At 40.4% G+C, this 24,100-nt stretch overlaps 1 protein-coding gene across 2 annotated transcripts in view; it reads left to right on the plus strand.

Annotated features, from left to right (window-relative positions):
• Positions 1–4,317: 4,317 nt before the first annotated feature.
• Positions 4,318–24,100, plus strand: part of CDKL5 (cyclin dependent kinase like 5) — a 133,486-nt gene continuing 113,703 nt past the window's right edge. For both annotated transcript variants that reach the window (XM_062603733.1, XM_062603734.1), the window contains exon 1: positions 4,318–4,378. The gene's annotated coding sequence lies outside the window, so the exon portion shown is untranslated. The remainder of the gene's footprint in view (positions 4,379–24,100) is intronic.

Here is a 24,100-nt window from a genome sequence, read left to right on the forward strand (position 1 = left end):
ATTTTAAGAAAAGCTGTGTGAAAGGATGTCAGTGTTGTTATAGCAAACCCTACCACCTGAGTATTGTGACTGTCAGCCTTTATTGCATGCATTAAATATGCAATGCTGTATAGGAAATACACGATAAAATTCTTTATAAATTGCAGCTTGCTCAGCTGAGAGCTTGGTTCCTGGGAAAACAACAGCCAGTTTGTACAGAATAACAATAAAACCAGCATTACTCCCTTTTGTTGCATTGTTTTCTCTCAAGACCCTAAGACAGAAACAATATCTATTCACTTCTCCATGGTTTTTATTTCTTCTGTATGTAATGAAATGTCCCTGCAAGAAAGAATAAATGAATAATCTGCTCCTATCCATGTGCCAATTTCTGCACTTTTCAGCTAGGCAAAACTCCTGATGATTTTTGCCTGTTTAAAGGTTCTTTTAAAAAGGTTGTGACAGTATCTTTCCTATGTATTACATGTATACCTGTATAAACTGTATGGGTAATGCTTCTTACTCAGTATCCTCTTGCCATCCACTTCTACTGATGTTTACATCAAACTTATTCCTACTTGGCTTTTTGCATCAGTGGCTTGATTGGGACACGGTGGGTAAGCCGCTCTTCCCTACCGAGGCTGTATTACATTGGTTAGCCATGAAACCAGTAGCTCCCTGTGGGCCCAGCTGATACAGTGACTCACAGGCGCTCCCAAAGAAGACATGTGTAGGACTTGGCACTTCACACCATTTCCAGCAGAACAGATCAGACTGCTCCAATCTGCACTGGAGGGCCCGCCTGACACCGAGCCAGCCAGTTTGTGGGACCAAAAAAAGAAGCCAAGACAATCTGTCTGCCTTCAAGTGTTTGTCTCCAGCCTGGATCACTCCACAAGCCCCTTAGGAATCCCTGGGGAAAAAAACATTTAGATGGCTGAAGCTTAGGCATTCCCCCCCTTTTTATGTGAAAAATCTCTAAAAATGGTATCTTGTTATGAATGAGACCTGCTGCTTATTTGTATTCAGTCACATATGCTTGTTTTACCTGGTAAATTGTATTTTTTCCTGTATTTTATTTTAGTGACTTGGTGGAGTCTAGTCTAGCTTCTCAAAACAAAACCTCTAGTATAGACCATAATGTGCATGTCAGAAAAAAGGGCTTGGCCTCGGCATCCATGCCTCATTTGCAAGATTTCACATTAGAAAATTCCATCTTTTTAGTTGAGTGAAATTAGCCTTAAACATTTGAATGTAGTAAACAAAAATCTGTTGTACTCTGTTACAACCACAGAATGAGGGAGGAAAATATGATGAACACTGAAGAAACACAGAAGACAAGTGAGCTACGATGTTTAATTTCAGGCATGTAAAATAATGGACTGCTATCCTTACTGAAGCAAAGCTCAAGATTAAAGTTGATATAGTGTTCTGTCTTCTCTATCACATACTGTATTATGGGAAACACCCAAAAGGTGGCAGGTCTCAGTAGAAAGAGTAACTACATCATGTTAAGTGCATGAAACTGGTTACTTGTGAGAAGCACTGTAGGAAAAGGAAATTGATTTTGTGTGGGTTTGTCGTGGTTTAAACTCAGTCAGGTAATTCGTTCGCTCACTTCCCCCCCTTTTCTTGCCCTCCCCCTGCTCTCGGAGGGACGGAGAGGAGAATCAAAAAGAATGCAACTCCCACGGGTTGAGATAAGAACAGTTTAGTAACTAAGGTATAACACAAATCACTACTGCTACCACCAATGATAATAATGATAAAGGAAATAACAAGGGAAGAGAATACATCATCTCACCACCAGCCAACCGATAACTCGCCCCCCCAGCCCGACCAAGCTCTGACCGATACCTCCTCCAACCCTGCAGTCTCCCAGCCCTTCCGGCTAACTCCCTGTTACATCCTGGGCATGACGTGCTGTGGTATGGAATACTTCTTTGGTCAGTTTGGGTCAGGTGTCCTGTCTCTGCTTCCTCCTGGCTTCCCCTCCTCCCTGGCAGAGCATGAGGCTCACAAAGTCCTTGGCCAAACCAAAACATCACCTATCAGCTCTGTTCCCAAGCTGAAAGTCAAAACACTGCACTGCACCAGCTACCAAGAAGGGGAAAAATGACTGCTACTGCTGAACCCAGGACAGGGTTATAACAAAAATCCACAGCTCTCTGCTCAGATTTTGCCACAGCAATAGTTCTATCTAAGCCTTCTCATAAAAATTCGACATGTATTACACCACTTGCAATCTGGCCTCATATTAAAATGACAAGATACACTGATAGAAAAATATTATTTTAATTGCTAGCATATGTTCCTGGAAATTCATGTAGTTATTTTTAAGCATTAAAGCATACTCAGTCATTTATCTTAATTTTTACTTTGCAGCACCACTGCCTTCTATCCTACACTCAGTTAGAGACATAGGGGGATAATTAAGGACCACAAAAGCCATTGACAGTATCTTAAGTAGCAACATTGATACCACATTCTCTACTCTTTAGACAATAGTAACACATCTTGAACTTTAGTTCAAGTTACCCTTATAGTTATGGATGATGTGCTGTACCCCTAACAGTATATCCATACACAAACTGCAAGTTCTGGCAGATTTTTAAGCATCAAAGTTTCAGAAGATCAGTTTGATGGCCTGCCATGAACCATGAAGCAGGTCGTTCAGATGTTACATTAGAAATTCCCTGGGACCTTCCTTCTGAACTACAAAGCTCGAAGTCTTTGACTACACTGACAAGTACCAAGGCCTAAGAGAATATGTCTGTAGAGTGGAAGAGTGGGTGCTGAGGGCCTGATTTTCAAGCTATATATATTTCAGGGATTCCTATGTTTGACTAGTTCCGTTTGAGTTAAACTAAGCAGTCATTTGTGGCTGGAATGCATTAGGTACACTCCTGGAGTACCTCTGCCAGTTTAGCTTCATCCAAAAGGGATCCAGTTCATGCACTCCAACACCACTGCATGCTGTGAATCAAAGCACTGCAAGTAGAGATGATGATGGCATTTACTTCAAAAGTGCATCCCTGGTTCAAACTAAAACACTTAAGTGCCCCAAGTCTCATGAAGCAGTTTGTGTGGAACAACAAACCAAAATGAGAAGCCTGATGTTTATATACTGCAGCGCCTTAAATTCTATTATCTGTCAGTGCAGATTTTTTTAAAGTTCAAATACATAAAAAACGAAGTATAGTTTTGGTTAGTGTTAGATTAGCAATGCTGGACCATTGCAGACTCCTATGGCATGTTATGTCCAGTGGGCTTCATAACATTTTTCTAATTTAAATAACCATTGAAGCATACCAAGAAAACGGGAGCCAAGTTCAAGCATCCACAACTTGCAGAACTGCATTTTGCCTTTGTGCATCTGAGAGCTGGTGTTTGCCTGGAAGTGGCAGCTGAAAGTGGCTTTAGTTTTAAATTCCACTTTATTTAATTTTGTTTAACTAAATTTTAGTTAATTTTACACTGATTTTTGTGAGCAAAGCTGTAAAGTGCAAGCCATACAGGTGGCAGCAACAGAATTTGAAAGCTGAAATTATGGTTTCATACAGGTTGGAGAAACGCTTCAGTGCTGGAGTCATTTTCACCACTTCAGGCGCTGATCTGAGGGAAAAAAAGGAGATACTGATTTTTAACATCCCTGCTGCCCTTCCCTCTATCCAGCCCCAGGATCAACAGCAGCTCCTGCAGCCCTTTTCCACCCCCTGACCTCCCGGTTCCGCTCGCAGTAACTAACGGCTCTGCGTGCCGGGGGCGTGGGTCAGTTTCCATGCCAAATATAAAGGATAAAAGAGGAAAAAGCGCCCATCCGTGAAGGCCAATTCCTCCCCACCCGACAAGACACCTGCCCCACTCCCTGCCCAGGAGGGAGGGCCACGTTCTTCACGGCCCTGCCCCACTGCCAGCGACTGACCCCCACACCCCCACCAGCCCGCAGCGGAGGCACCACCCATGGCTCCTCCAGCCGGCTCCAACCACGGCCGCCACCTGCACCCTGGCAGGACCCCCACGCCCCACCACAGACACCGCCCCACACCCGCTGCCCAGCAGCTGGGATCCAACCGACCCTGCCGCGAGGGCGGGCCGTACTCAAGCCAGGGGCGGTGCCAGGGAGGGAGGAGGAGGGGAAGGATTATGGTTAGCGCCTATTGGTCTATAGGGAGCAGGGGCGTAGCCTTGGCACCCCGAGCTCTCCTAGTATTGGTGAAAGGAAGTGCCAGTGCGGGCTTGGAGGCGGGCTTGGGCGGTTGGTGCTGTCGGTTGAGCGCTGCACTAGGGTGGGATTGCGGCGGGCGGGGGAGCGGGGTGAGGGGGTGGCGGCGAGCCGGCGAGTGAGCGATCGGGCGCCGCCGGGTATAACGAGAGCGGCGGCAGCGCCGGAACGGAGGTAGGGGAGCTGCGCCGCGCGTGCAACGGAAGGCCACCCCCTGCCCTCCGCCGCCCTCACCTGTCACCTCCCGGGCTCCTGCTGCTGCGGCGAGGCAGCCCTGCGCCTCGCCCCCTTCCCTCAACTCGGTTCCTCCACCCCCACAGCACCGGCCAGCCGCGCACCGCTCAGCACCGCACCGCCGTTGGGCGGCCGCGGCCCGCCCGTTTCCCCCCACCCACCTCATCCCGTCGGGGGCCGTTTCCTGGCCCTGCCGCGGGGCCGGTGGGTGTTTCCGCCGGCGGGTAGAGCTGCTGGGCGCCGCGCCCCGCAGCCCAGGTGCGCCCGTCCAGCATGGGGTGAGGTGGCAATGTCCGCCCGCCCCCCCCCCTCGGGACTGGGCAGAGCCCGCGGGAGCGGCTGTCTCAGTCCCCCTGGTCCGGGATTCACTGAGGTCCCCCCGGGAGGTGGGGAGGGAGGCGGCCGCCTGTGGGATTCCGCCCGTATACCCTGTCTTGCGCTGGCTCTCCCCTCTTGCTCCCTAATGCCGTCCTCCCTCTGGTTGGAAGGGCTCATGGCTTCTTCTATAAAAGATACTCCTTAGATTGTAATGATTTGGTGGAGGGAGTGTTTCTCTGAATTATTTGCGTGTGTTATTTAATCGGCTGCGCTATTGCTGGGCTTGTGCATTTTCTGTGCCAGTTAGGAGAAAATACACTAGTTGTTATCAGGTAGGTAGGTGGTGATGGAGAGCATCAGAGGGGACAACACCCAGGAGAGAGAAGGCAGTTCCTCAGTTGGAGCCGCTAGGAAAGAAAAGGAATGCCGGGATTCCCAATGCTGGGCTATTCCTTGATTCTGCTCTCGGGTTTCATCTTTTGTGTTGGTCGGTGAGCAGGGAAAAGTCGGTTGCTATCCCTGGACTAGAGCGCAGAGCACATGGAAAGGAAAAGGATTTTTCTTTAAGCAGGGTTTGGCTGTGTGTTTGTAGCAATGCTTCTTCCTGGGCTGGAGGAGCAAGAAGCTCTGTTCCTATTCCATTCTCTTTAGTGTGTGTGAGGGCTCTGCGTGCTGTTGCTATTGCTGAACTACTCCAGCCTCGCTCTCGGAGATCCTCCTTCTGTCTGCATCGTGTACTGCCTGCCATTGCTGCGGCAGGTAGCTGTCTGAAACAGCAACAGTGTGAAACTGCCATAGTGAAATTAGTAATGATCATGCAAATTCCTGTGTGCTGTGCCTTGGCTGTGGGAAGCTATTGCCTGACTGACTTGGTAGACTTGTCAAGGTGGTAATACATTAGTTGCAGTCATATCTGGAAGAGTTCTTACTTATTGCAGATACATATTTATTTAGCAAAGCTTCAGAATGTCTCAAATAGGCTGCAAGAGAGTATAAGACAGAAGAGGGCTAGGAAAATCCATTGGCATACTGATAGATGCAGGTCATGAATGGCCTTCAGGTTCTGCAATATTGCAGGAGAGGAGTTTTAAATCGTCCTGTTAGTTTCTTTTGTTGTCATTATGCCTTATTTTTTTTCCAGAAAGGTGTTGCGCACTGCCAGCTTCCAGTGTAATGAATGATCAGGTTATATACTGCCAGCTGATAATGGTTTCTTGGCTAGGACAACCCACAATTCCTACTTCATTTTACTATCTATGAGAACATAAATTTTACCTATGAGAACACTATTTTTTTTTTTCCCCTGGATCTCAGTGTAAGGATATCAAATCTAATATTTCAAATAGTCTGTTGCATTTACTGAAAGCAACATAATCTTTTTAGATTTTTCTTGTCGCTGTGTGTGCTTACTTAATAGCAAAAGAGATCTGCAGTTGAAAAAAAAAAAAACATGAAAGCTTTTTATAAGATATACCTGCCTGTATTAGAAAGATGAGGCACCAATAGTTGGATTGAATAATAGAAGTATTGGCTTTTTCTATCGTACAGTCTTAAGAACTACCTCTAGTTGTGTGGGTGTTTGAGATTTCTCTCATTTTTGCTCATTTGGCAATAGGAAGGAAAATCTTCCCCCTTTGTACTTTTGGCACAATATTCTGCAAGGAGAGAGCTCTCTGCCTAAAGAAGCTTCCACATTGAATCGCTCTCAGGAGTATGGTCTTGCTGGTCAGTATTTAACTAAAACTGCAATATTTAGGAATTTAAATCAAAATTGTATCAGGAGCTTTGTTGCCTTGTTTTAGGGTTAGATTTTTCTGCCATGCAGAAAACCAGGATGATATATTACTGTGGGGTCAAAGACCATAATTGATAAGAAATGGGAGAAATCTAAAGCTGTAACAACTGAGTGCTGCAAGGAGCAAGTACTATACCATATTTTGGAACTAGATCTTTTGGATTTATTTCAGCTAGCACTTTGACCTGCAGGTGAAAGTAATTATCATTCAAAACCACACATGTAAAAAATACTTGCATTTTGCCTGATTTTTAACTTTAATTAAATGATGACATTTTTTAATGAGTCTGATTTATAACCCGTTGTGTTACACTAGAGATTTTTTTCTTTTTTTTTTATGTAGGAGATCTAAACTTCATGGAAGCAGAATTTGTTTTGATTCCCTTTGTCTAACTTTAAAATGAGTTTTGTAACAAACCTGTTAGTGTTGCAGCTGGTCTGCTCTGGCTTAGTTTTCAGAACTTGGACTATTGAAACAAATAAATTGCAGATCCATTTAAATGTTTTCATAGCTTCTTTCTGTTTAATTTAATAGTGATGAGGAAAAAATACTTTGAGATAAAAATACTGAAATGTTTACTGTAGCTCTATAGTCCTAATAAAACTCTTGACAGTATCAGTTTCATAAGCCTTTTTTACTAGTGAAATAACTACAGGAAAATGTAAAAAGCTGTGTGGTCAGTGTAGAGAGAACATTTTTGTAAAGAAGTTTGGGCTAGTTTGTTGGGAGTTATTACTGGAGCACTGCTACAGTTAATACCATGTTCCAGTACTTAAAGGGTCAAGACAAGGCAAAGACGATGGGTAGTGGGCACAAGTTACTCCTATTTGGACATGAGAGGAAAATTTTTTGCAGTGAGAACAATCAGCTACTGAAATAATCTCCCCAGGGAAGTGGTGGATTCCCCAAAGTTGGACACTTGTAAGATTTGCCTGGACAGGATGCTGGGACGTCTACTCTAGACCATGTTTGGTCCATAAAGGTTGGACCAAATGATTCTTGAGGTCCCTTCTAAGCTGGTATGCTATGATTCTGTGAACTATAGTGCCAATGTAGTTTGACGCTAGCAGCGGCTAGGGGGTTGTATGGAGGAGGGCCATGTGAGCAGGAGGAGAGCTAAGATTGCAAGTACAAGGTAGAATAAGAGAATAATTTCTGCATACAGAGAACACCCTCTCTCTATAATGAAAAGCCAGTTCAGTACTGTTATAAAAATAGCTATTTATAATACTCACTATATATGGATGCTCTTGAAAACTGTTCACATATAAGCATTAGCTTTCTCTTAAACACAGAACACTCACCAGTACGAATCTGGAAAGAAAAAAACTAACTAGCGGTTTTACTAAATATTATTTAGGCTGTGGATAAAATATGAGTTCTTATCTAGGAATATTTTCTTGAGCTTACATGCTTACTCTGAGCAGAGCATAAACAGTGTCATGAAACAGTAACGAGAGGGAGCAACCCCAAAAATATTTTGACATAGAGGATAAATGAAGTCATTGTGAACTGTGTGCTGCTCATGGGAAAAGGACAAAATTGGATTCTATTTGTCATAACTTCTATTTGAGATTTTTAAGGAATTTTAGCACTATTCATGAGCTAGACCTGCCAACTCTAGATTTTTCTTTTACATCAGAACCTCAAGGCACGAGAATGATCAGTGACTTGCTATCACTAAAGAGTGTATGTTATTAGTGAGGAATAGAGTTTATTTCCTGGTTCCATATTCTGTATTTTAACTATAATGCTTTGGTATCTAAATGGAGATTTGTTTGTGAAGGTAATACCAGCTTTCTGCATGAAAAGAAGCAAGAATTAATTTCATAATATAAATTGAGCATTAAAACAATATATAAGTAAACTGAGGAAATTACTGTTCCAACATCGGCTCTCTTGATGAGTCTGTGCACCTTCATAATACATATGGATGAAGGAAAAATGTTAAACTTCTCAATGTTCACAACACTAATGTATTCAGCTTTTAAGAATAAGGGGTTTTATTTAGAATGTGATAATATATTTCTTTGTCACTGTATTAAATATGATATTTTTGCATACCAGAAATAATTGTGCTAAAAATCTTGAAAATGCATTGAAAGAACAAAATAAATTTAAAAGGATCTACATGTCTTAAACTCTGTTGCTATAGAAATATTGAACACACACACACACACATATATATATACATACATACATGCACGCAAGCACACTTTTTTCCTCCCTTCTCAGAGGCAACCAAGAGAATTTCATAGGAATAGGCTAGCCTTCAGAGAACTTCCAAGCCCATTCCTTTTAGGCAAAATAACTTCTGGAAAAAACGCATGGGCTCACAAGTTAAGAGTTCTGTTCTGCTTTTCTGCCAGTCTGATGGTTGATACTTAAGTTACATTTAGTTTCTGTGGAGTCAACATAATCCATTGCTGTGTCTTAAAATGAGGAAAATCTCTATGGAGTAAGTAGTTAATATATGTTATGACTTTCTATGGTACTTGTCAGTGATACTGAAATGTTTAGGTCTCCAGAATCTTTACTGGAGTCAAATTATTTTTTCTGCAATTACTGCGGAAGAGATGCTGGTGTGTTCCAGTTCAGCTTCAAACTTGTATTCCTAATCCAGTGGTTAAACTTTCTAGTGTTGGAATTGTCTGTTAATGTCGTGAAAATTAATCCTTTATTCTATTCTTTTGATTATTAGGATAACATAATGTAACACTTGTTTTGGAAAAAGAAGATAATCTTGCTGGGGGTGGCATTCATGACAAATACATGCCTGGCAAGATTTCAAAAAAAGGTGGGGGAGGAAGCCCCCAAACAAAAACCTCTCAAATTTCTTCTCTGGAAAAAAAAAAAACAAACCAAAAAGCAAAAAAAAACCAAAAACAACAAACCAAAATGCGAATCAGTTCTTAGCTGAATGCTCATTATGCCAGCCACAGAGAGCTCCATTATTTTGGTGAATTGTATCACTGTCTCTGTTAACCTTTTCTTACAGATGACTACAGAAATACAGATCTTGATGGTAACACACTGCTTCATTCAACTGAAGGAAAGTGAGGATGTGGCTGTAAGGCTCAATAGGTTCAAATATTTATTCAACTATTAAGTATACGAAAAATTATAATTCTTGGAGCTTGAGTATGAAAATAACATTTTTTCCATAATTGTCAGTCATCATGCATTGTAGGAACTGTACATTTCTTAGTGAATTCAGAGAAATGGTTAACACAATGATTTCTTTTTTAGCGGAGAATTCTTATTTAGCTTGGTTCCTTAGAACTATGTTTTGGTTGATCTCATCTAGCAATTAACTGTGAAGCCCTTGTGTTTGTGAGGAAGCCCTTAGTTTTCAAGCTCGGAAGTTGTTGTGATCTTGGAATGGATTACTTAAAGTTTTTATTGAATTGATAATTAACTGAGGTAACTGTTTGACATACAATCACTCTGAGTTTTTCAGTACATTTGGTTTACTTTGAATGAGCTTAGCGCTTATGAAGTTACTCAGCTGTAACTCCCATTTACATCTGAAGTGAGTGAATAGCTACTTGAATGTACATCATTTCAGTGCTTTACAGACTCATCCCTTTCTGACCTTGAGAAGGTAGATCTCTGTTTGGCCTGTATGTTATAGACTGGGTGACATTTTAACCTGTTAGGACAATCTGATTTCATGGCCACAGGATAACTCCCATCTGGTAACTTTTTTAAGCTTTGTACTAGTAAGTGGGACTTTATACTTAAAAATTTAACTTTAAAGCATAGAAACTTTTGAATTAAACTTGAGAACGCAGTAAATTTGTGTTTATAAGCTTCCTACTTGTTGCTACATTTCCTAATCTTAAGAAGGTATTTGTATTTTTTCTAATTTTTTTTTTTTTTTTAATAATTCACATCTAACCGTCTCGCTGTGTTTGCATACACATGCACCAGCACTGTGGCTGGTGTTGGTAGAGCAGAAGGTGCTTGGTGGTGTGCACTGCTCTTTTTCTCTCCCTTTTCATCTGGACAATATTTCTAGATGATGGTGAAGAAACTGTGTTCTGATGGGAGTCTTGTAGTAGATAAGCTTCAGGGATTTGGATATTAGTCTCTGCTGGCTCTAACGCCAAATTTTAGTGTGCCTGGTAAGAGTAACTTGCATGCTGCAGCATATCAAGAAATTGCAGGTTCATCAGAGCAGTTTTCCATGAATAAATATAATGCGGTTTGATTGTTCTGCATTTTCAAGATGGTGTTGTTTGTGGGTTGTTGGGTTTTGGTTTTTTGGGGGGGTTTGTGAGTTTTTTGTTCTGTTGTATTTTTAAGATTGTATTTTTACTTATATGAAATACTAATAGCAAAACTGAAGTGCGTGGAAGATGGGGATATGTCATAGTCAGCTTTTCATAAAGCTCTTCTTGTCAGAGCCATTGATGGCCTGGCTTCTCGAGCGAAGATTTGGGAAGGGCTTTAACCACGCTTACTACAAGCGTGATGACCAAGGGCATGTGGGATATGCAAATCTGGTTGGAAAAAAGGGTGCTTAGGCAATCACGAAGTGTCCAACCAGGATTGTCGTCTCCTGAGTGATCTCGACCTACCCATGTGCTGGTCCGCCCGCATGCAAGGTTGGATCTGCAGCTTCCCATGCACCTTGTCACCTACCATTTTGACCCTTGCCTGTCCATACAGGCAAGTGAGAGTAAGCCCTTCCAGCCTGTGCAGTGGATTTTTTTTTAGATGAGGTGCAGCTTGCAGAACTGGCCCCACCCTTTACACCTGAGGTTTAACTAGCTAGGACGGTGACAGCAAAGTCCACAGGTTGTAGGTTTTGTAAGTGTCCTTCTCTACGATGGAAGACCATACAAGGCTAGACGAGCTCTATCAGCCTGGGTTTGAAGATAGGAGTTTTCCTTCTTCTGTGAGAAAGGCCTGTCTTCGCTAACAAAGATTCGGGAAAACCTTTACCCATGCATTCTGAACAAGATTGTCATCTCCTGGGTCAATCACAAGCGACCGATGACACAATAGCACAACATCAAGCATCTAGGCGGGATTCTTAGAGGCATCAGTCATAAGCCCTCGGATGGTAGCCTTGCGCCAGTGGCTCCTCAGCCAAGCGCACGCACCAGGAGTCTGAACCTGCGGTTCCTCTCGTACTGAGCAGGATTACTCTTGCAACAACCCATCATCAGTAGGGTAAAACTAACCTGTCTCATGACGGTCTAACCCCAGCTCACGTTCCCTATTAGTGGGTGAACAATCCAACGCTTGGTGAATTCTGCTTCACAATGATAGGAAGAGCTGACATCAAAGGATCAAAAAGTGACATTGCTATGAATGCTTGGCTGCCACAAGCCAGTTATCCCTGTGGTAACTTTTCTGACACCTCCTGCTTAAAACCCAAAAAGCCAGAAGGACTTGTTCTAAATTCCTATTAACCTGCTGTGTTCAGCAAAAACTTTACAGTAGCTGAAAACAAATTGCAGGAAAAGTTTCCTCTTCTGTTTTTTTGTTTTGAACACTTGGCAGCATTTTGTTTATTCCCTGGAGTCACTGAAGCCCTCTCTACAAATATTTGTGTACATGTAATAAGTTAAACATATGTTTAACTTCAGTTACATTGCTTACGGAGGAGTGTATGCAGGATTGGGACCCATCTGACTTCAATTTTTATGTAACCCCCTTCATAGGTGAAGAAATATTGAAACCATCAAAACATACAGCACTTCATATAGTAGATGGAACTGGTTTTAATCTCACATCTTAATTGCTATTTCAAATTTATGTTGTTCAAAATCATTGGTAGATATACTGGCAGCTCTTAAGAGTCGATTTTTGTGTTGTTAGAATATAGTTTTGGGAATGCAAAATAGGGGATGGGCATAGTTTTATGATAATTTGGAACAAGTTTGCTTTTTATGTTATGTACCATTTGAGATAAGGTTTAATTTGCTTATGGGTGGGTTACTTACAGAATGATTTATCCAAAATTTACAGCTGTTTTTGTCAAAGAGTAGGCGATTGTTGTAGCAGTGACAATAAATGTTAATAATTTTCAGTTGTGAACCTTGGAACACTTAAAAAACCTATTTTTTTTTTACTGTAAGATGGGTGTTCACTGAAGTGAATCTGAATTTATTAACGAATATAGAATACCTTCTTCCCAAGTTTCTGCTGCTGTTTTTAGTAGGATTGTTTAGGATATTTTGAAGCGATAATTAACCTCAGGGATGGATGAGGGACTTCAGAGGGGTGTCTAGTTAGACCTTCTGCTCAAAAGCAGTATTTCCTAAAATATTATTCCTAAAATGTCACTAGGAAGAAGTTGTGCAAAATTAAACTGCCATTCTCTTTCCAGGACAGTTCCCCACCCTCCCACCCCCTTCCCCCACATATTCTATGTTCAACTCATTTTAATGACACCGATACGTTACCTTCTTTAGAGCACTTGAAAGGTAATTCTGGCTAAAAGGAAGCAAAGTTTTTGGTGCAGTCAGGTTTTGGGTTTTTTTATTCCTTTTGACTAGGAGCTCCCCTTTTTTTAGTTTGTTGCTACTCTTAATCTGCCACATCAACTATGTTGCCATCTGGTTGTTAGTTTAACCTGCAAAAGTGTTTCCACTCTTTTTGCCCTGCTTGTCAGGCTGGCATGGAGTTCCACTATCCATGAATCCACCACTGCAGACATGCATGCGTAGCATGCTGCCGTCTACTTACATTTATCAGCTTTAAAAAAAACCTTAAAGAAATCCCCCACATTCCTCACCCTAACTAATCCTTGTATGAAAACACCTACAATGAGTCTGTGTTCACTTCAGAAGTTTTGTGCTTTAGAAACTTGGGTCTAGCTTATGGACCTCTTCACACTTTCCTGATCCATCTGTTCATCTAGCACAGCTTCTTCTCTATCCCTTCACACAGTCTTAGGCTGTTGAAATGCAAGACGCCTTTGCAGATCCTTTAATTGGTAGTAGTCTTTATTTTATCTGCATGTTTTTGTATTTCTTAGTGAGGAAAAAAAAAAACCACCACCAAAAAACAAACAAACAAACAAAAAAACCAAACAAAAAAACCCCACAAACACCGAAAAAAGCCCATCCCAAAATCCTGTTTTCAATTCTCCTTTTTTTTTGTTTGCACTATTTTTAAAGGATATTTTAAATTACATGCCATTATAATGTTTTTATGCAACCATTCTTTCTCTACTTAACTGTGAAATCTTGTTTGGGTACAGCTTGTGTCGAAAGGCAGTTATTTGTGGAATGCTTTAGCTGTATATCGTGATGTAGAGTCAGTAATGTGTTGATCTAGTAAGTCTACAGGCTAAAGCTACCACTTCATGCAGTATAGTGTCTTATAAAACAGAAAACCTTGAAGTGGGGACTGTCTAGTGCTGATGAAATGTTTTGTGGAACAGGTGGACTTCAAGGTTCTATTTTGGTTTGAGGGAAGGTTGCTTATGCAATTGTTCCATATGTCCTTCCATCTGTCCATTAGCCTGTCCTCCCACCCTGCCAGGAACTTCTGAACCACTCGCTCAGTTCCCAGTCAACTTTGGCAGAGGGGCAGCTCTGTTGCAGACATCCAGGTCTCACAGAAACAGGCAGATGGTTAGAGTAAAAACTGGGTAAGAAAATGTGGGGACTCTGTTTTGTGTCTCTGTGGTCAGCCTGTCAACCTATCATGGAATTTGCTGCCTTTTGCCAAACTAGGGTGCCAGGTAAGGGTAATACAGAAAGTGAGAGAGACATGAAGCTGATGTGATGGGTTACTGCATTGTGCATAATGGAGGGAATGTCACGGGGCAATAGTTTGTGGATATTATTCTAAGAGGGAAGTAAGGGTATTCTTATGGGTGGACATAGGACCCAGAGTTACTGTGGGAGACCTGTTTGACAGTCCCTGATGTAGGTTATGCAGAAGTGCAACTTACATTTTTAAAGAATTCTTTATCTTTAAAGGAAATGGGGGAAGAGCTGCTCATTTTAAACCTGTCATAAAGAGCAAGGAAGAAGGAGAGAATTGTAGGTGGAATAGAAAACATGTCATCTGATGTACGTGGGTAAGAGGTTGTACATATCCTACAAAGTCAGTGACAGAAATACGAACTTGATGCAGGAAGAACAGTGACAGCCAACCAGGAAGAACTTCAAACATAGAATCTCATATATAGAACAGAAGGGGATCAGGGAGAAAAGAGGTGCTGCAGCACATCAAACTGAATCGAAATTACTGACATGTTTCTTGAAAAACTTGGAAGGCTGAAATTTGTGTTCAGTTTAGGATTTCAAGAATTCTGCAATTTCCAACACAACAAATGGGTTTCTTGACTTTCTTGAAAAACTGTGCTACTGCTATGAATAAAACCAGATTTTGGTGTGAAGGTGACAGTGTGGGATGCCCACAGCAATACTAAAAAAAAACAGTATTTTCAGAAGGTGAACCTTGACTCTGATTTTCCTGACCAAATAGCTATTGCTGTCATTAGCAGATCATTAATTCCGTTTCAGTAAATTCAATGCACATTGACATTTTAGTTGCCTCAAGCTCTGTGAGGGAACAGCATATTTGGAAAAAAAAAAAACAAAACAACAAAAACCAGTCATGGCCTTACTTCTGTTAACAGAGTTTTTCAGTTGATTCAGCTGACTCAAATTATCTGATACAACTCACCAAAAAAAAAAATCCATGTATATTTGTAATTAAAGTATTTGAAACATAAGGCTGTTTTAACTATAAGTTTGGATACTAGGAGGTGTGTTGTTTTTCTTCTGGGGTAAATCAAATTTGTTTATACAAGTCATCATAAAATACAGTGACTAAAATGCTGTTGCAAATGATGGGTATGGATAAGCGGAGATGGGAAGATATTTGTGTTAAGGCGGAAGTCTGCGTGCCTTTGATCATACAAAGTACTGAACAGCCCTGGGAGGCTAGGAGGCCTATCCTGTATTTTTCCACGCCAGTAAAATGGGTGACCTTTTGTTTGACTGTTCCAGTTATACTCACTTAAAATAAAATTTGAGCTATTGTTGGCCATTTCAGTGAAAGTGGAATGGCAGATCAAGCTTGTTAGCTTGCTGCTCTTCAAAGAAATTAACAAAGAGGAAGTATGCTGTCCTTTTAAATAGGCTACATGAAGCTTCAATGCTAGTGAGAAAAGATTGTTCTGTCATAGAAAATACGAATGAAAAGTTTTATTCTGGTAAATTTACTTTCCGACTCCAGAATCAATGGGTTGGTTGTTTGTTTTTTAAAATTAGTTCTGACACTTTTTAAGTATCTTGGTGTTTAAAAGAATTCATTAGCAGTGATTGTAACTTTCATGTTGTGACTGTCAGACTATTTTCTGGATTTTGCTCCATTGCCTATGGTTTAATATAACTTCTTGCTCACTTCGTGCTCTTGATCATTAGTTTTATTTTTGATCTCTTTACCTCGTGAAGTACAGCAATAGTTGGAACAGAACGGTCCCGACTGAAGTACACAAGCATGAGCCTTTACCATCCAACAGACATACATGCCCACAGATCTGGGGAATGACTTGTAGTGTAAAAAGTACAAGGGTGATGTTGTAGGGCATGTAGTGCCTGAAAATAAGAGTATGGGGATTTTATACTGTCAAATCTTGAGTATAGGGGCTGGGCTGTATGATGGCACCCCCATCCTAATTTGTGGTTATGGAAGTTGCTGTACAGATAAATGAGTGTTTTCAGTTTCCCCCATCTGAGGTGAACATAACTACTCCTATCCTTAAAGCTGGTTTTGTGTATAATGCTGAGAATGAAATAGTGGGAACTGGGTTGCAGTAGTGGAATAGAGATAGGGATGAAAATGAGCATATTTTACAGACTTTTCATCTGATGTGGAGCTGTGACATTGGGAGACCTGTACACTGGGTCTCACAGAATACTGTGTGCCTTACTCTGGGCTGCGGGACTGAGAAGGGTCTGGTGCAAAGCTGGGGTGAGAGGTTGCCCATGTGGATAGGACTCCTACTAGACTTGAGCCTTCCTGCTTGAGGTGAAACACTGCCTGGACAGGATGTACTGCCCAAGTACAGTGTTATTCAGTGGACAGCAGTCCTTTTGCTCTGCTGCTAATGTCTGAGAGGTTATGTCATGCTAAAGGTTTAAACTGAGGGTCTGGGTTCAGTTTAGTGTTCTAAGTGTGGGATTTGACAGTTCTATATGTAGCATATATATTTGTGCGATGTTAATTTGTGGGCTTTTTTATCATTTCATGTTCATTCATATCTCTCAGGATGAAAATCCAGCCCACCTGGGAAGCTGAAATAATTGAATTTTATTTCAGGTGCAATGATAGATGAAGATGAAAATGGACCTTTAAAATCAATTACATTTGCGAGATGGATGGTGAATTTTCTCTAACTTCCTTTTCCTTTTCTGGTAGACTCTACCAATTTACTGAGAAACTGCAGGACAGATTAAAAGAAATTGCAGGCTTTCATATTCAGTAGGTATGGCAGACTGGTGGTGAAATTCCTCTGCTGAAAACCAGAAATAAATTTAAATGTCATGTGAATTGCTTGATGTCTGCCAATACCTGGTAGTTACATAAAACGGATTTTTCATCATGATACCACAGCAGAAGTGGCATTATAGTACATTTTTACTTAGAGTTTAAATCTAAAAATAAAATAGCAAAAGCTAAGATTGTTTTTAACATGTAATAACAGTTGTATGAAATTACTTTTGTCTAATTGCATTGTACAAGTATATTACGGGAGCATAGTATGTCCTTATGGTTCTATAGGGTTATAGTTGAACAGCAAATGTTGCTGGGCACGTGTTTGTAGGCTAGAGAATTTCCTGTGATGGTTGCTGAAGATTGACTCTAAGAGTAAACAAATGTACAAAATATACTGTTAATGCTCTACAGTTTTATTATAAATCAAACTGTTAAATTGTTACAAAATCAGATTTTAAATTAAAGAAGCCTGATTTTATGCTGTATTTAATATAGTTTGGCTAAAAAATAGTCTTCTGCTGTTTCTGGTATTACGGTGTGACATTGATTCTCATATGGACCACTTTTGTTGTTATTTATGATCCTTCATGGGGCACTGCCAATGATGCTTTATTGATATTGGGGAAATATTGGTGTCCCTGCCCATGGCAAGGGTGTTGGAACTAGATGATCTTGAGGTCCTTTCCAACCCTAACTATTCTATGATTCTATGAAATACTGGATTTTACTTTTTTTTTAATAAGGAATATATTTTGTGTCTTTGTGGGATATTTAAGTAACAAAGAAAATAATGCTATGCTAAGAGCTTATTATATTGAATTTTTTGTCTTTTAAATATGCCTCCAAAATACATGACCTGAAAAGAAATTATTCAAAAGGTATATGGAATGCTGGATTATGAAGGGAGGTGGTTTAAAATAATTTTTAAGGAAGTATTTTTCTGGAATATGTGCATATTATTTTTTCTACCAACTTGTTCAGTTTAATTAGTCTTTTCCCATTTTCTGTGATTAAATGAAGACAAGTAGACATTCTCTTTCGAGCATTGTTCCTTAACAATACAGAATAAAGTAATGTATGTTGTGCTTGTCAGTTTTATAGCCATTATAACTCATTAAGATGCTTTCTAATAATTCCACCTGAGGAAAATAATGTCGCCATTTAATTAACAGATGGAAAAAAAATCATTGGAGGAGAAGAATCTTAGTTCAAATTAATATAAAGAAAAATGAAAGCAAGTATTGAGAAAGTTCACTGCAATATTTACGAGAAATGTAATTCTCTTGAAGGAGAAACATACAGAATAGGTTTCCAAATAGATTTTGAGTTAAGATATCAGTAGTAGGGTGAGAGAATACTGTACTTGTGCCTGTGCTAGATATATATGGTACAGTTGTGATTGGAATGCTAAAAAATGTGGAATATAAGTCAAGGTAGTAACTGGATTTAATTCTAAATGAATAGGAGTTCTAGTGTGCAGGCACTGACTAGCTTTTATTATGGTTCAGTACTGTGCTTCTAAAGTATTGTGAATGTGTCATACCTGAATCAAAGTCTAAACACTATTAAACGTATGTCCTTAAGACACTTCCCTTTCAGAACAAAAGGATTAGGCGAAAACAGGACTTGGTCTTTGAGTAGTGTGAAACAGATAGTTAAATTTCCAGATGATTAAGAATTACTTACCTGCATTTGTTAGAAGAGATACAGCCTTCAACATTTTCAACTCTTTGGAGAGTCAGTTTTTGCAATCAAGTAGTCTGAGGTTTTGTTTGAACATCTACCAAAATTATGGGACACCAAGGAAGGATAATATGCATGGTTTTTAATTGCCCTCCTGCCTTCAAGGATTTTAGATAATAAAGTATTGTGTGCCATGATGTAAATTACTATAACCAGTTATTCAAAGATAGTGAGTGGACTAAATAAATAAAATTTTGAAAGAGTGGACAAATAGATGTGGTTTAAAAATCTTTGCTGCCTGAGGTGTTGTGCTGAGGATGACCTTAAACAATACTGTTGAGTTCTGTCAATGGGCCTATTTTATTGCCTTGTTTTGTGTGTCTTTAAGGTTTGTTAAATGAGTTGGAGAAATACAAATTGGAGAAACTTTGAGAAAACAGAAATCTATAGCATGTGTATGCCTTTTGGTAGAAACTGAACATTCTGGGCTGTATGTGAAATTGTGATGTTGTTTTTGCCTTTGTTGCTTGGCTCTGTTCAGGATGTGCACTTGTTCTTTTATGTGCCACTAGTCATACGCCGTTTATACAATTTTAAGGTAGAAAAGCAGTGAGTGTTTTCTTTGACACTTACTTGGTTGAAGAGTATAATAATCAAGTAGCCCTTTTGCAAAATAATGAACATGATTTCTAGCCCTCTCTAATTATATGGTAATACTATAAGCTCTCCCTGTATTCTATTCCCTGCAGCAGAAGCATTAAATGAATCGGAGCTGGCAGATGTGACCAGCAAAAGTTTTCATCTTTTGTGCTTAATAAGCCTGAAGGTAGAAGTTAAGTGGAAGTGAATTTGGTGGTGGATATACTGAGAAGGCATTTTAGGTAGATTTTGCAGCTTTGTCTATGGCATGAGATGGGGTGTTCTGAGCAGACTTTGGAGTGTCACTGCTCCTGTCTCTCTCTGTGTAGGAAGTTGTCTGGAACTTCAGTTTTCTTCTTTTGAATTATAGGATTATAGAGATTTTAGAATTTTTGGCTTAGCAGTTGAGATTACTGAATAGGAACCAAACCAAAAAAGACTCCCTAAGTTGTAGACTGCTTTTAAGGTAGGCTATTAAAGTGTGCTGAGCTCTTTTATTCAGTAGTAATTGTCATTTCCCCCTAGAAGTTCCAGTAATACATCCTTAACCGTTTTGTCCATTTGTATTAAAGAGATGGAAGGTTAGGATGGTGCTTCAGTGGTTTTGCTTGTGATTGGTGTAGGGTTTAAGTTGGTTTGCATTTTTTTGTTCTCTGTTGCGATTTCACGGAATTTCGCAGGCTGTTTGTTCTTGTTGGGAAATATTGCTCAAATTATGAATGGCTAACTGCTTAGTGATGCATTTCAATCAAGTTTACCACTTTGTTGTGATCTGCTTTGAACAAATTTGCTTTTTTTTTTGAGGACCTTGCTGTATCTTTCTGCAAATCTCTGGAAGGCATGATGAAGATCAGTGGTAGAAATGATCCTGTTTTTGTGCCATGGGTCAATTTTAGAATTGCTGCCATGGAGGGCAGGTGTTAAATAGGGTATGTGTAGGAAGTGAATGAGGATTGTTCTATCTATTAACAATTTTTTTTTAATGTAAGAATGAAGATGTTACTTGCCCCTTTTTTAATGGCTGTCTACTTTTTAGTAGCTTAACTGTTGATGTCTAGAAATGATTAAGACTAAATGCATATAGTGTCCAAAGTGTTTATCTGGAGGTTAATTTGCAATACTCTGATCTTCTAAAGAGGTAAAGTATTTCTTTTGTGACTCTGTAGTTTAGTAATATAGTTGCTTCATGTGGTTTGTTGTTAAATCAAGCAATGTTTGGTTTAACATCAAACCAAGATGTTAAAAGCAAGATGTTAGTTTTGGACTACTGTGAGCACCTCAGAATCTGAGCTACCTTATATATAATTTGGGCAAAGTCAAAAGTTGGTTATTTAGTAAGGGTTGCTTGACTACATGATGCATTTTTTGGTCATACAGTTAACAGTTTTGTTGTTCTAATTAGGACATGAAACTGTACTATGAACTTGATAATATTTTTATCTTGAAGACTAAAGGTCTAGTAGTAATTGTTATTACACGAACTTTACATTTTTAGCTTTGCAGTCCAACTGAACTCTTTTATATAAGAAAATAAAACAAATGAAGTTAAAGAGTATATCTTCTTTATAAAATATTCAGGTAGTGTATATTAGGTTTCATAGAGCAGTTGAATGGTTTGGGTCGGAAGGGACCTTAAAGATCATATAGTTCCAACCCTCCTACCACAGGCAGGGACACCTTCCACTAGACCAGGTTGCTGAAGAGCCCATTCAGCCAGGCCTTGAACACCTTCAGGAATGGGGCATCCACAGCTTCTCTCAGCAACCTGTTCTAGTGTCTTGACACCCTAACAGTAAATAATAGCTTTCTAATATGTGAACTCTATCTCCCCGCTGTCAGCCTAAAGCCATTCCTCCTTGTTGTGTCACTACATGCCCTTGAAAAAAGTCCCTCTCCAAATTTCTTGTAGGCCCCTTTATGTACTGGAAGGCTTTAGATACTCTAAGGTCTCCCCAGAGCCTTCTATTCTCCAGGCTGAATAAGTGCAACTCTCTCAACCTGTCTTCATAAGAGAGGTGCTCCAGCTCTCTTCATGGTGCTCCTTTGGACTCACTCCAGCAGGTCCATATCTTCTATTGGGAGCCACGGAGCTGAATGCAGTACTCCAAGTGGGGTAGAGGGGAAGAATCACCTCCCTTGTTCTGCTAGTCATGTTCCTTTTGATGCAGCCCAGCATACGGTTGGCTTTCTGGACTTGTGAGTGCACACTGCCAGATCATGTTGAGCTTCTTGTCAACCAGCACTTCCAAGTCCTTTTCCTCAGGGCTACTCTCAACCTGGTCTCTGCCCAGCCTGTAGTTGTGCTTGTGATTACCCCAACCCAATAATTTGGTTTAAGCAATAATTAATGAATAAAGTGATAGAACGTGGAAGTACCAGGAGGGGAAGCATTGCTTGTGAGATTGGGGGAGAAGGGGGAAGTGTTTTGCTTTAGTACAGCTATAAAAACATTTTACAAATACTGTAATACGGGAGCAGCCTTTCAGGAAAGCCGTTTTGCTTTTTCAACTGTGGGAAATACATCTTCAGTGAAATCTGCTCTTACACTCTGTTTTACAGGCAGCTTAATCTCTGCAGTTGTTGTGTTCTCCAGTATGGGCTCTTCTGTTTGGTAGGCTTCTACATATCCAAAGTTTTTTCTGGGGCTTACACAGATGTTTCAGTAAATTAGGGAGAGGAAGAAAAAAGTCTTGGTAGAGAAAAACATTCCGGTGAAATATCAAGCTCAACACTTGTGTGTTTACATTAGTAATAAAATCAGAGAACTTTAGGCTCAGATGCCAGTTGTGTGCTGTGTCAAGTTGAAATGGAAAAAAAAGTCAGTCTGTGCTGCCCATACATGCATTTTCACTAGATCAAAAAATACGTGTGTAAATTCGATTCAATCTTTTTCTTTCTCTCTGAAGTCTGAAGTTCTCTGTCACTCTTAAGTCTATCCTTTTTTAACCCATAAATAGAATTGCATTGAATTTTGTAATACATAGTAGCAAATTAGATCAGATGTTTACATTCTTAAAAATAGCCCACTTTGCACACAAAGAGTTGTCGTCAATGGCTCAATGTCCGGCTGGAGACCAGTAATGACTGGCGTCCCTCAGGGATCGGTGTTGGGACCGGTCTTGTTTAACATCTTTGTCGCTGACATGGACAGTGGGATTGAGTGCGCCCTCAGCAAGTTTGCCAATGACACCAAGCTGTGTGGTTTGGTTGATACCCTGGAGGGAAGGAATGCCATCCAGAGGGACCTTGACACACTTGTGAGGTGGGCTGATGCCAACCTCATGAAGTTTAACCATGACAAGTGCAAGGTCCTACACCTGGGTTGGAGCAATCCCAGGCACAGCTACAGGTTGGGCAGAGAAGAGATTCAGAGCAGCCCTGTGGAGAAGGACTTGGGGGTGTTGGTTGATGAGAAACCAAACATGAGCTGGCTTCAGTGTGCGCTTGCAGCCCAGAAAGCCAACCGTATCCTGGGCTGCATCAAAAGGAGCGTGACCAGCAGGTCGAAGGAGGTGATCCTGCCCCTCTACTCTGCAATCATGAGACCTCACCTGGGGTTTTGTGCGCAGTTCTGGTGTCCTCAACATAAAAAGGACATGGAACTGTTGGAACAAGTCCAGAGAAGGGCCACGAGGATGATCAGGGGACTGGAGCACCTCCCGTATGAAGACAGGCTGAGGAAGTTGGGGCTGTTCAGCCTGGAGAAGAGAAGGCTGTGTGGAGACCTCATAGCAGCCTTCCAGTATCTGAAGGGGGCCTATAGGGATGCTGGAGAGGGACTCTTCATTAGGGACTGTAGTGATAGGACAAGGGGTAACAGGTTCAAACTTAAACAGGGGAAGTTTAGGTTGGATATAAGAAGGAAATTCTTTCCTGTTATGTTGGTGAGGCACTGTAATGGGTTGCCCAGGGAGGTTGTGAATGCTCCATCCCTGGCAGTGTTCAAGGCCAGGTTGGACGAGGCCTTGGGTGATATGATTTAGCGTAAGGTGTCCCTGCCCATGGCAGGGGGGTTGGAACTAGGTCCTTTCCAACCCTAACGATTCTATGATTCTATATGGTGCAGAAATACTATGTGTATCATTTATATATGCAAAATGATCTTATTAATGAAATAAGTCTTTTGTATGGTATGTGTGTTTTCAATATTTTTTGACTTTTTTCTTTTTTCTTATATTGCCCACTTTTCTCCCCCAAGTATGGTTTTGAAGCTCTTGAATTTTAATATTAAAGTGTTTTGTGAAAATTATGTTTTATAAATTGAATTAAAAAAAGGGGGGGGGGGATTGAAACTATTTAGCTAATCGTCTCTTATTCCTGCTGCTTTCTTGACAGTTACCTTCAGATGTTTATAAATCACTGACAGATTTTTAAGAAAAAACAACTCTAGCCTTACTATTTTTGTTTGAAGACATAGCTATGATAGCTTATCTGTAGTGGCAACAGTAATAAAATGAAATACTGAACTTGAACTATTCCCTAAAGTCTTATTTACTGTCAGATATTCCAGCAAAGCACAGTCTGATGCAAGGTGTTGTAAAGGTAAATCCTGTTATGCGCACAGGAAAATTAACAGGCAAAGCTGATGTTCATTTTCTTATTTCAGATAAGACAAAAATTCATTGATCAGGTACTTTGAAAGAAGTCAACATGCAAGTATTCATTCACCTCTAGAAGACTGATACATACACATAAAATTAACACTACTTAATAGGCTCTGTTAGTGGGTATTAGGTGTAGCAAATTCTAT

Source organism: Pezoporus occidentalis, unplaced genomic scaffold (assembly GCF_034315485.1).
Source record: "Pezoporus occidentalis ecotype Australia unplaced genomic scaffold, CSIRO_AGI_Poc_V1 ctg81, whole genome shotgun sequence".
NCBI classification, from domain to species: Eukaryota; Metazoa; Chordata; class Aves; order Psittaciformes; family Psittacidae; genus Pezoporus; species Pezoporus occidentalis.